Source organism: Balaenoptera ricei, chromosome 17, assembly GCF_028023285.1.
Source record: "Balaenoptera ricei isolate mBalRic1 chromosome 17, mBalRic1.hap2, whole genome shotgun sequence".
Taxonomy (NCBI): domain Eukaryota; kingdom Metazoa; phylum Chordata; class Mammalia; order Artiodactyla; family Balaenopteridae; genus Balaenoptera; species Balaenoptera ricei.
The window spans coordinates 12,355,371-12,368,181 of record NC_082655.1 but is presented as its reverse complement, the minus strand read 5'-3'; the positions used below and the strand labels follow the sequence as shown (position 1 = coordinate 12,368,181).

Genomic DNA, 12,811 nt, shown 5'->3' with positions numbered 1-12,811 from the left:
TCTCAAAGGAGCCCTCTCTTTTATTCATGTCTTTGGAAAAATGATACAGAGAGAGGTTAGGGTGGAAGTGGAACCCTACTGTGGCTAATGTCACTGACAATGTTGAGATCTGGCTGTCCCACATTTTCCTGGGATGAAGGGGGAAGGAGGGGAAGTGACAAGGGATGAGCTCAAGCTTCTCCATAGTCTTGCAAAGCTGTAAGGATGTTTCAACCTCCGTGTGACCCAGGAACACTCCATGGAGTTCAGGATTCACTTATAGTAGAAGAATGAGGGTCTCACTATTTTCTCTGGAGGAGAGCAGTGGGTGTATGACCTCAGAAATATTATTTTTACCTTTCTTGATCTTTGCTTCCTCATCTGGAAAGTGGGGGCAATAGGTTTATCTCAAAGGTCCCTTAGAGGATTTCAACACATTAGGTACATAAAGCATCTAATGTAGCAAGAGAAAGTGTAGGTGTTTAATTGATGCATACCTTTACCTTCCCAGCACTTCAATATTTCTGTCAACCTAAACTTTGAGGGAAAGATGAGCAGTCAGTGGGCTGGTGATCTGGAGAGTTCTGATGTGTCTCTGGGAAGGTTAGGAGGGGGCTACCAAGGAGATGGAGGACAAGGTCAAGGTGGAGAGGCTAGGATCTCACTCTGTGCCTTGCCCTGACGGCCACTGTAGTTGGCAGTTTCTTTCTCTTGACACAACTCCAAACTGCCTATGAAACATGTTCTGAGAGAAATCCTTCCCCACTTACATTTCCAATGAGGAAGGTCTTGCTGTTGGATTCAGTAACTATCATTCCTAAATCTCTTTCTCTAGAAGGAAAAGTTGCTTGCAGTTAATCCATTTTGAACACAGAATGGTGAGAAACTCAGGCTATTTATAGCTACCTATTCTTTTGGTTGCAAAAGATGAGCACTTCTTGGGAAGATGGTACTTCCCTAATTCAGGCTCTTGCAGCCTAGAAAGGGAAACTCCTTTGATGAATCATTGACCAAGGCCAGGGCTTGGCCAACCTTGGTCTTTCAAAACCCAGTCTCTGGTACTGTATTCTCTAGGAAGTCTTCCTGAATCTCCCCCATAGCTGGGTTATTTAATATCAACTCCACCTTGTTCCCTGATTGCTTCTACATTCTCCTCTGCATGGGAGAAACTAGCCTGGAAGCACATTCCCTAGAATTTTGCCGACAGGGGTTAGGATTAGATTCTGCTAAGGAGAGGTGCTGGTATGGTGTTTTGAAGGCCGAGGAGAAGGAGAAGTTCTTATTTGCTGCAGCAGCCGTCAAAGAGTAGGTGTCAGTACATGTGGGATGTTGCCAGAGGCTTCCTCGCACTAATTTTCTTGAGAATTCACCACTTCAGCACTACTTCCTGGATTGCAGGGGTAGCAGCTTCCTGGATTCCAGCCCTTGAAGATTTCCCTACTGACATGACTCTAACCCATCCCACAACTGTTCAAACTTTTAATTCCCTGTATTAAGTCCCTTTCTTCTTGAAATACCCAGAAAGTCTCCCATCTTCCATTTCAAACTTAGAAACACCAGACCAAGTTAAGCACTCTGTTCTTGGCAGTTCTTTAGCACCTTTGACTGTTATTGCCCAAATCAACAGCTCGGAGGTTGAGTCCACGGACTGTGGAGTAAAGCAGAAACTTTCACAGCATCTTCAGCTGCTGAGACAGACCAAAGGCACTTAAAAAAAAAAAAAAAAAACCTAATTGGGAAAAGAACTTGTAAAAGAATAGATACATGTATATGTATAACTGAATCACTTTGCTGTACACCTGAAACTAACACAACATTGTTAACCAACTATACTCCAATATAAAATAAAAAGTTAAAATATATATATATATATATATATTCATGATAGAAAAGACATTCAGATTTTTCCCTCTCTTTATGTTAACCAAATAAAAATATTTTTTTGTTAAAAAAAAAAATGTGAGTGTGGGACTTCCCTGGCAGTTCAGTGGTTAAGACTGCGCTTCCATTGCAGGGGTCACAGGTTCCTCTCTGGTAAGGAAACTAAGATCCCGCATGCCCCATGGCATGGCCAAAAAATTTTTTTAAAATGTGAGGGCAAATCAAGAGCCTCCGCAGCTAACTCTGGCATGGAAGTTTTCAACAGTATTTGTAGAATTAACAGAGTACTATGACTATAGAATGGGGACCTAAACCCATGAAATCAGTAGTAGTAAATTCACAGACCCCGATGAGTCATTTCGGTATCACAGGGTTAACCACTCAGATACACTGTGACTCTTCGTGATTGGCCTCTTAGACTGTTGGTTTTTTCTTTGTTTAGGATACAACAAATTTATCTACCAGTGGAAAACCAATAAGTTTCCCAACCGCCTGCCACTTGACAACCACATTATTCTGGTTTTGCAGAACTTGACACCACTCACTAGCATAAAGAAAGGTGGAAGGAATTTGGTAAAAGATGATCCCTGGTCTGCCTTAGAATATGAGGTCCTCCTTCTTTCAGCTGTTCTTGCCATTTTACACCACTTCATCTTGGAGATCTGGGGAGGAAAATGACAGGCGTCAATCATCCGCAGATAAAATACCACATATACCCTAAAGCAGGGGCAGGCAAACTTTTTTTGCCTACAGTTGGATTATAAGACCTTCAACCTTCTTTGCAGACGCTCACTCACGCAATGCATATTTCTGCTCAGAATTACAGTTCTGACTCCCTACTCCTGCCATCCACGCTCTTTAATGGAGGAAGACACCCTGTTTCTGGTTATTCAGGCTCCTTGTAAGTCCCTCACTCACAAAGGCTGAGCACCTGAGCATATGGGCCTAATTTGAGGAGTGCACAAAGCCTACCTGTTTGGTACCTGCAGAAGCCATGGTGAATGCTGTTCCTCTGCAGACAACTGATTCCTTTCCCTGTATTCCAACTTCCACTATCCCTCACTGCTTTTCTCTTGTTATGGAGGTATCTTTAAAGAATCTTAACTACAGGTACATTTTTAGCTGTATAGTTCATTAGTGTTAAGTATAGTCACATTGTTGTGTAACTAATCTCCAGAACTCTTTTCATCTTGCAAAACTGAAACTCTGAACCCATTATACAATAACTCTCTATGCCCCCTCCTCCTAGGCTCTGACAACTACCATCCTACTTTCTGTTTCTGTGAATTTGACTACTTTAGATACCTCATATAAGTGGAATCATAAAGTATTTGTCTTTTTGTGACTGGCTTATTTCACTTAGCATAATATCCTCAAGGTTCATCCACGTTGTATCAGAATTTCCTTCTTTCTTAAGGCTGAGTAATATTCTATTGTACGTAGAGAACATCTCATCCACTGATGGACATTAGGGTTGCTTCTACCTTTTAGCTATTGTGAATAGTGCTGCTACGAGATATACAGATATCTCTTGGAGATCCTGCTTTCAATTCTCTTGGGTATACACCCAAAAGTGGAATTGTTCACAACAGCTTTGCAATGAACCACAGCCTGTCACAGAAGTGTTTATTTCAATGATGTTCATGAAAGCTGAACTTTAGAATTGGTTGGCCATTAGAAAAAAAAGTGGGACATCAAAAGCACAGGCAACAAAAGAAAAAATAGGGAAAGCCATTTTTTGAATGCCTGCAATAGAAGAGTTTGGCCTCAGATGACTAGCTGCACAAAATATGCTCTTCAGGGCACAATTCGGGTATGAGTAATGTCTACCTTTACAAGGTCAAAAATAGATTATCGTCCAGAGCCTCCATGAAGATGGACAGCATGTTGATGGCAATGTTTTCATGCTTTAGGACCAACACATCTGGTCTCAAATATAAGAAGAAATTATTGCAGCAACAATATATAGTTTCCAGATGTAAAGATCAAAAAATTTATAATCGTATTTTTATATTTCTGAGGAATGCCTATACTGTTTCTCACAGCAGCTGCACCATTTTACATTCCCACCAACAGTTCCAATTTCTCTACACTTCCAGTTTCCTCACTTTTTATTTTCTGGGGTGTGTGTGTGTGTGTGTGTGTGTGTGTGTGTGTGTGTGTTTGTGTTTTAATAGTAGCCATGGTTCTCCATTTCTCATAATTTAAAAAAAATGGAATCACACAATATGGGAAACTGCATTTTTCCCTTTAATATCATGAACATATTTTAAAGTCAACAGATATTCATTTATAATAGAATTTCCGATGTCTGCATAGTTTTCTGCTCCATCACTTGCTTACTGGGCAACCCTGGCCAAGTTACTCAACCTCTCTCTGCCTCAATTGTAAAATGGCGTAATGAACAATTTAAGAGACCTTAGGACAATGTTGTGAGGATTAAATGAGAAGAACCTATAATGGCACGTTGTCAGCAATCAATACATGTTAGCTATGATTATCAATACTTTTATTATTGTTTGCCCACTGCATTGGTGGATGTAAGTAATTCTTTATTGACCTTCAGGTTGCTTCTGGTTTTTCACCTGCATGGACATTAGCTACATAGTTGCAGTCATTTCTTCTTTTAAAAACCATCCAAACAGGTCCCTCTTTTCAGGGATTAGTTGACTGAAGGAGAAACTCCAGCCCAGCTGAGACCCAGCCTCTATTCTTGGCTTTCTCAGAACAGCTTTTGGTCACGTAGAGCAGGCCTCCTCACCCCTTCCAGAAATACATTGCTCTGGCCTTGGTTTTTAAACAAGCCCTCTCATAATTCATTGCCAAGGTATCTCACCTGCAGATCTGTGGACCTGAAGTTTTTCTGGGGGCTCGGCATAATGATGCATGGCCCGGAGAAAGCTTAGTCAAATATTTACATGGAGGAATGTGGCATTTCCTACCCTGGTGCTCTGATTACCATCAGAGTCTTATCTTTCCCCATAAAAGGAAGTGTGGACATGTATTAAGTTGTCAACACTAGAAAAATATAAGGTCTGGAATAGAGGGCCTGGGAGACTTCTTGATGTTCTTCTATGTAATAACATCTGAGGGTAAGAAGGAGATTCAGCTGGAAGAGGGGGCTTGTGGTGTTGGGGGGTTTTTGAGGCTGGGAAATCTATGAGGTCAGGTATAATTTGGTGGATAGTGCGTCTGCCTTCTCGTTAAACTCAGGGGTTTTTGAGTGGTCAGAAGGGAAGATGAGAACCCATTGTTCTCATCAAAGGGAAGGAAATGCTAATTGCCAAGACTGACCCCCATCTGAAGAATCTCAGTGAAAGACACACACATCAGAGAAGCCTTCTTCTCTGAAATGAAGCCGAGTGTTACGTAGGGAGAGCGTGAGTTTAGAGGCCAGGCAGAACTGGGGCGAAATTCTGCCTCTGACGCTCTAAACCTCCATTACTCAGCAGGTCACAAAACCCCTCTGAGCCCATATCTTCTTGTCTGTAAGCTAGAGACAGCATGCCCTAACATACAGGTTTCACATAAAGATTAAATGAGATGATACGTCTGAAGTTCCAGTGTGATGGTTTGCTATAGGAGATAAAGAGTGACCACACCAAGTTGATAAATTCCCAGCTAAATGCAGAGAAACTGGGTGGTTTTGAATTTTGGGCACTCTGTAACATGGGCAAACACCCGACTTTTATTAGCTTTTTTCTTGTTTTTTTTTTTTTAATTAATTAATTTCTTTATTTATTTATTTTTGGCTGTGTTGGGTCTTCGTTTCTGTACGAGGGCTTTCCCTAGTTGCAGCGAGCGGGGGCCACTCTTCATCGCGGTGCGCGGGCCTCTCACTGTCGCGGCCTCTCTTGTTGTGGAGCACAGGCTCCAGACGCGCAGGCTCAGTAATTGTGGCTCACGGGCCCAGTTGCTCCATGGCACGTGGGATCTTCCCAGACCAGGGCTCGAACCCGTGTCCCCTGCATTGGCAGGCAGATTCTCAACCACTGCGCCACCAGAGAAGCCCTTAGCTTTTTTCTTAATACTGAAAATAGGACTTCTAGGAGTTGAAGGACTCCAAGTTGGAAAGTATCAATCTAGACCAACATGATCACACACAAGCCTCACTATGAAATACTCATCTTAGCCCGAACTTAAAGACATCATCCCAACACACCCAGCATAATTCACTCATCCATCCATTCATTCTACCAGCACTTACTGAGGGTTTACTGTGCTCCAGAAGCTGCTGCAGGCACTGAGAATCCCAGGTTGGAGGAGACTCAGTCCTTGCCTTTTGGATGACCCTAGTCTAGTGGAGGAGAGAAAACTCTAAATCAACCGTTTCATGTCATAAACTGACAATGTGAGTAACATGCCTAGTTATAGAGGCGTCCCCAGGGGCAGCAGACAATGAAGTTTTAGAATTGGAAGGACATTTAGAAGCCGACCAGTCCAAACCTTACTGATGTGTGGATTCGGCCACCATGGTCTCCCAGCTTTGTTTTCATCATCTCTAATCTCAAGGGTTTCACGGCCCACCCACCTGCACTCCCAGCCCCAGGCAGCCTTTGGGCAGCTCTGACAGTTTGAAAGTTTTTCCTTAGGTTGAGTCAGTATTTGTCTCCTGGTAACCGTCACACAGCTCCGTGGAGTTAATCCCATTCTTTCGCATGACAACCCTTCAGATACTGGAAGTCAGCTCACAGACGACAGGCAAGTAGGGATAATCTTAGCCTCGCATCGCACAGGGGAATACTGGGCAGTCCAGGGACGCATCTGACCTCAAGAAGGGACTCTATTCGAGGCTGAAGACATGGTAGGAGTGTCTCACTTTGGATTTATTTGGATTTTAACTACTAGCCTTAATAATTTCACTGGACTTTATAAAGCACTTTAGTATATATTATTCCGCAGTGACCTCACATTGACCTGGTGAGACGGTTCGGCATGATTTATTATTTCCGTTTTGTTCATAAATAAAACAAGACTCTGAGAGGTGGTGTGCTCAAGGTCACACAGATAGCATCTGGTTGAATTGGTCTTCTCCCTTCCATACAAGTGGTCCTGCATACATTTAGTCCTTCCCATAATCTACCTGTGGTCTCCCCCTAGATTTATCTTCTTAAAATATTGACTACATTGTATCACTCCCTTTATCAAAAATCCTCAGCAATTCCTCTTACGTTCCAGGGTTAACCTCCAAGCCCTTAGAATGACGTTCAAGGCTCTCAAAATTGTCGACTTGCTGGGAGTGTCAGGGATAGCGCGATGGGTGGATGAAATACCAATAAACATTATCACTACAGTGATAGTTCAGCAAGAAATATATACAAAGGGCATCTGGAGAACACACAGGAGCAAGGTGAAGGTCACAGGGGGATTGCAGGAGTTAGGGATGCCTGGGATGGACTTTAAATACATGCATACCAGTAGAAGGTCAACAGGAGCAAAGAGGACTTGGAGGAGAGAAAGCCTGGCGGCTGTATGCAGGGCACCATAAAGAATTTGCCAGACAGGTAGGTACAAGGCTGGACTCAGAGAAAGGTTAGGCTCTACGGGAGGCAGGGCCACTCCCTGTCAGCTATCAGATTAGGGGCTTTGGACGTTATCCTGCAAACTTCGATACGAAGTATAGGATTAAAGCAGGCCAGTGGCAAGTGCGTTTGGTGGCCCTGGCTAGGAGGGGGGACTGGAGTCCGAAGTCGATGGGATGGACGGGAGCCAGTCTGGCTAGAGATGACGCAAGGAAACTGTTGCCATGAATCAGGGGAGTAAAGATAAAGGGCAGAGGAGGTCATCACAGGAAGAGGAAGGGTTTTCACATATTTTAGGAGAGAAAAGCAAACAAATCCGGTGACTGGATGCTTGTGGAGATAAGGAGAGGGAGAAGTTAGGCTGCTAATATGCTCTCAGGAGCTTCCAGGTTGGGAGGAAGATGGCGCTACTCACTGCTATTGCCACACCTGCCCTAGACTTCAAGGGAGTGCTGCAGGAAGGAGGTGTGTAGTACCTACTTGTAGGTACGCTAATTTACTTAGGCTAGTAACAAAGAGCTCCCTCTCATCTTGGTGGGGTGGCCAAGACAGCTGGCCAGTCACTTACACCCCCGTTCCCTCTTCTCCCCAGGTATCCTGCGGGACTTGATTTCCTACGGTTAGGTGTGGCCACGCGACAGGGCCCTGATATTCAGGCCTGGCCTGGGCAGTACTCCTCCACATTTTATCCTTTCTGCCAACTTGAGGCAGAAGAACCTGATGGAGACTTGAGAGGGAATGAAGGTCCCTGTACTGTGTGCAGAAGAGATCTGGCCGCCAGCCAGGAACACCCATTTTAGACATGAGTGAACAAAAAGTAAATTCCTCTCATGTTTGAGCCATTGTGCATAGAATTTCTTTGTTACAGCAGTTAGTCCCACCTAAGCAATGCACCTTTCCTGTTTCCTACCTCATCTGGGTAGGAAAGAAGGGGGCGTTTAGTACATAACTATTTGTGCCGGTCACTGCACTCAATAGATTTATGTACATTACCCCCTTTAATCCTATAAGTGCTCTGAGATGTTTAAACACTCCAGTTATGCAGAAGAAAGGAAAAATCCCTGAAATGTATTGCTTTTGCTTAAGGTTATACCGTGTTCCCTTAGAGACGTCCGTGAGGCTGTGCAAAGCAGACTTTTTCCACTGTTTTTGAATTTTGTTTTCTTTTTCAGCTTTATTGAGATACAGCTGACATATAACGTTGTGTAAGTTTAAGATGCACAACGTGATGATTCACTATGTGGGTATATTGTGAAGTGATTACTACAATAAGATGACCTCAAATAGTTACCTTTTTTGGTGTGTGTGGTGAGAACTTTCAAGATCTACTCTCCTCCAACTTCCAAGTAAACAACACGGTATTGTTAACTATAGTCATCACACTGCATATTACATCCTAAGAACTTATTCATCTCACAACTGGAACTTTGTACCCTTTGAACACCTACAGTTTCTTAGGAAATTCCTTGTCTCTATGTTTCCTACCATGCTTAGAAAGTAGGATCATGATCAAGAAGAACAGAAGGTGGAAGAGGAAGAGAAGGAGAAAAAAAGTTAATCAGTTGAACCCTTCATTTGTTGAGGTCTAACATCTGTAAATATCAGCTGTATTACAGAGCATGTGCGTGGGGTTGAGCGTGTATGTTCACAAGGACTAAAGCCATTACCGATGAGTGCTTTTGAAAGCAATGCCGTCCTTCTGTTGGCCCGGTTTTCATATCTTTTCCTTCCATTTTGGGTCTCTATGCTTTAGTCACTCTGATCTCCTTTCAGTTCCTCAAACAAGTCCTGCTCCTTCTTGACTCCACGACTTCGCAAGTGCTGTTTCCTTTGCCTGGGGTATCACTACCCTCATTCAGTTGGCTGACTTGTACTCATCCTTCTGCTTTCCCTTTAAGCATCATTTTCTCAGGGAAGCCCTCTTTGACCCCGAGATTGCGGCATGTCCCTTGATAGCACTAGTTGCATCCTAAACTCCTGTGGGGCACTCATCAGAATTTTGATTCTATGATCACTTTTACAGTTTGGTGATTGGTAGTCCAGTCTTTCCCAGTAGACTATCAGCTCCATGAGGGCAGAGATGGAGTCTCTCTGGTTGGTTTCTCTATCCCCAGAACCTAGTTAGAATGCCAGGCACATAGCATTCACTCCATAAATTTTGGGTGAATGTGAAAAAAAAGAAGATTTTTCTCTTAGTAAAATAATCAAAAGCAAACCTAAAGAAAGGCTAGTCTTCCAAATGGCTTTCTGGGAAACATACTACACATGCGAAATTCTGAAATGAATCAGGCTACTTAGTAATTTGAGACTGACTTAAATCTAAACCAAGTAAGGTACTGTTCCATTTCACAAGTAAAGAGGCAGAGTGCATGAAGGTCTGACACGGATTCCCCCTGGTCGTGAGTCAGTGATGGGGGCCTCTCTCACTCTCATCTGTCCCTGCTCACTCTTGGTACTTTCTGTTGGATGCTGACTTTGATGGAGACTTGGGAGCCGTATGGCCGTGAGCCCTCGTCCTAAAGGAAAGGGGAAGAACATTAGAGGTGGAACCCTGGCTCAGCTACTGTAGGTGCTATGTGACCTTGGGCGACTCTGAGCCTCCATTTCCTAACTCGTAAAATGGAGAGAATCTACTTGTAGGGATGTTTGCAAGGCTCAAGTGTGCCAATGTGGTTGGAAGTGCTTTACAGAGAGACTGGCAGTTAGCAGGTGCTCAAAAAATTTTAACTGACATCTAGCACTTTCCCAGTATTGGGGTTTATTTCAGATGCTTAGGACATGTTTCATGTGAACTAATAAGTCAGCAACTCCGTTAATAAAGAAAAGAAAGACTTTCCCTTTTGCTGGTGGATAAAAAGGCCGATTTAATTCCTCGCCCAATGACAGAGATCTGAAGACAATGATTTGATTCCCTCATCGTGAATGTGCCCCTGCTTCCAAAGTGTGAGACGCTGAGCCAGGAGCAGTGCCCTGGTGGGGCCGCACTGCACGAAGCCAGTCTTTAGAAGAGCTTGTGAGTGCTCTGCTCGTCATTAGCAGATGTGACGTGGTGAAGGAACTTGTTTCTCCAGATTCAGACAGTTTTGAGGACTTACTATGTGCTAGGTACACCCTGTGGAGCACTTTTCCCATGCTGTTTTGCTTACTTCCTACCCTATTTCTGTGATGAATCTATTATCATCCCTATTTTCATGATAGGGAAATTCAGATTCAAAGCAATTAATGTGTCCTCAGTCACACAGCTAGTCAATAGCAGAGGTGGTGTTTGGACCCATGTCTGATGCCAAATCCCATGCATTTCCAGATACACTATAGTCTCTTCCTAGTAAAACACATTCCGTGGAGAGTGAAGACCAAAAGTATGGATAAGAAAACCTAGTCCGGCTTTATTATTAATAATACAAAATATTATCACCTGATAGCTTCAGAAACAACCAGTTTCCTTTGGAATGTAGTACTTTCCACTTTCTTTTATAGAAGCTCAGTGGTTCTGATTTTCTCTATTTGATGGTGCATGAAAGCCCCTGGGTAGAAAGCTGTTTAGTGGAGTGGAAAAGGGTCAGACTGGGGACTGTTTCTAGCCCTGAGCCTCTCCTCTGCGTGACTTTGGGAAATTCATTCACAATCTTTGGGCCTCATTTTTCTTATGTGTGAAATGAGGACAATTATGCTGCTTACTCACCTATGTTTATGGATTTTGTGAGGATCTACTAAGATAATTGTTGTACAATGTTACGCAAAAGACTCCATGTTATTATTCTAAGGCAGAGTCATCACTTTGTTCCCACTTTCTCTTTGCCTACAGATTCTCTTGGCATCCAATGCCTGATGAGAATTTATGGCTAGTTGGATATAACAGCAAAAGCTCTCTCCCTGTGACTTATATGCATCCTGATGTATTTCAATTTTTGCGTACAGGTTTTCTAGTTGGAGGAGGTGCAATTCTATTTTGAGGTTGTGGACTCAAGGCGCCACTAAACGGAGATTCATGTGCTTTCATTGACGTAAAGTGAATCGTTCATTTGTGGACAGCCTTGCTGCCCAAACCCAATCTGTTACTGCAACCAGTGGGCTTATCTGGTGAGTCTTGTCACTGTCAGAATCAAAGCCAAATATGGCAGGGACTAATGATTTCACTGAGGTGGTCTTTCCTGTGACCACAGAAACCTGCTTTGGGGGTTTCTGTCACTATCAGAGACCCTTGATGGAATTACAGCCCCTGAGTTCATTTTTGTTCTGGTTTATTATCTGGGTAAGCTCCGTACCCAGCTCTCTTTGCCTTATCTGAGGAGCCAGAGCCAGCGGTGAGTGAGTCATAGGATCTGGCCAATTGCGTTTCCACAATTTTATTAGAATGACTGGGTAGATTAGCTCTGTAAAACATGGAATAAGTGTCTTGGGCATTCATCAGAGTCTCCCACAATTCCTAGAATAATTTTGTATTTTTTTCACAGAAGCATCTGTGGAAAGAGAGCAGGGGAGCCAGGAGACCTGAGTTGCTGGATCGTAATTCTGCTAATCCCAGGGGGTAAGCTTGAGTATGGCCAGAACACTTTTGGTCGTGGCTGGTGGTATGGACAAAGTTCCGTAGAGCTCAGGGCTTGGCCAGAGAGGGGCAGGGAAAGTTTCTCTAGGGGAACATTTGAGAGTGGTGTTTTAAATTATGAACTTGATTTCACCAGGCAGACAGAGGAAAGGGCAAGGGGTTTTCAGAGAGAGGAAGCTGACTGAACAGAGCAATGCAAAGTGAAAGTCAGCAAAGGGTCTCAGGAATGGCATCTTTGACTGTGGTGAGAAGGAAGGTTGTACTGTGGAGCCTGAAGAGGCAGGGCGTAGAAGCCAGCTCATGACAAGTCTGGAGGACCAAGCTCAAGTGGTTGCCCTGGGCAACTGGCAACTCCCAAAGGCTGTTGAGCATGGGGAAGTGGGGAGGGAATATGATTAGAATTTTTTTTCATTAAACAGTCGACACACAATATGAGATCATTTGTTGCTCACATTAGCCCTGCATAATAAGTGAACGACCATTGATCTCCCCATTTAGCAGATGAGGAAGCTGAGGCTCGGAGAGATTAAATGTTCAAGGACACACTACTCAAGGAAAACAGAAGATAAAAGTAATTCATAATTCATACTTCTGCCAGATAGGATTCCATTGAATTCTTATAAACTTCAGTTAGAGATTAGGTAACATTTGCTCTGAGGCATTACCAGGGTTTAGACATTCATCCAAGATTCTGAAATGGAAAGAGGCCAACACTGCATAAGTAAAATTCAGAGTCATTAGTAGAGATATCATTAGGCCTCTCTTTTAATCATTTCTTACTCAGAACCAATGTATCATTCTTTTCATTGGCTCTAGGGGAGGCTGGAACTTGTCTGAAGGTGGCTGTGCAACTAAAATTTTTGTAACGTTTTCTGTGTCAGCT

At 43.3% G+C, this 12,811-nt stretch overlaps 1 long non-coding RNA gene across 6 annotated transcripts in view; it reads left to right on the top strand.

Annotated features, from left to right (window-relative positions):
• Nucleotides 1-12,811, top strand: part of LOC132351676 (uncharacterized) — a 378,428-nt gene that overhangs the window by 364,239 nt on the left and 1,378 nt on the right. For all 6 annotated transcript variants that reach the window (XR_009498456.1, XR_009498452.1, XR_009498453.1 and 3 more), the window contains one exon: nt 11,837-11,910. This is a non-coding gene — a long non-coding RNA (uncharacterized LOC132351676). The remainder of the gene's footprint in view (nt 1-11,836; nt 11,911-12,811) is intronic.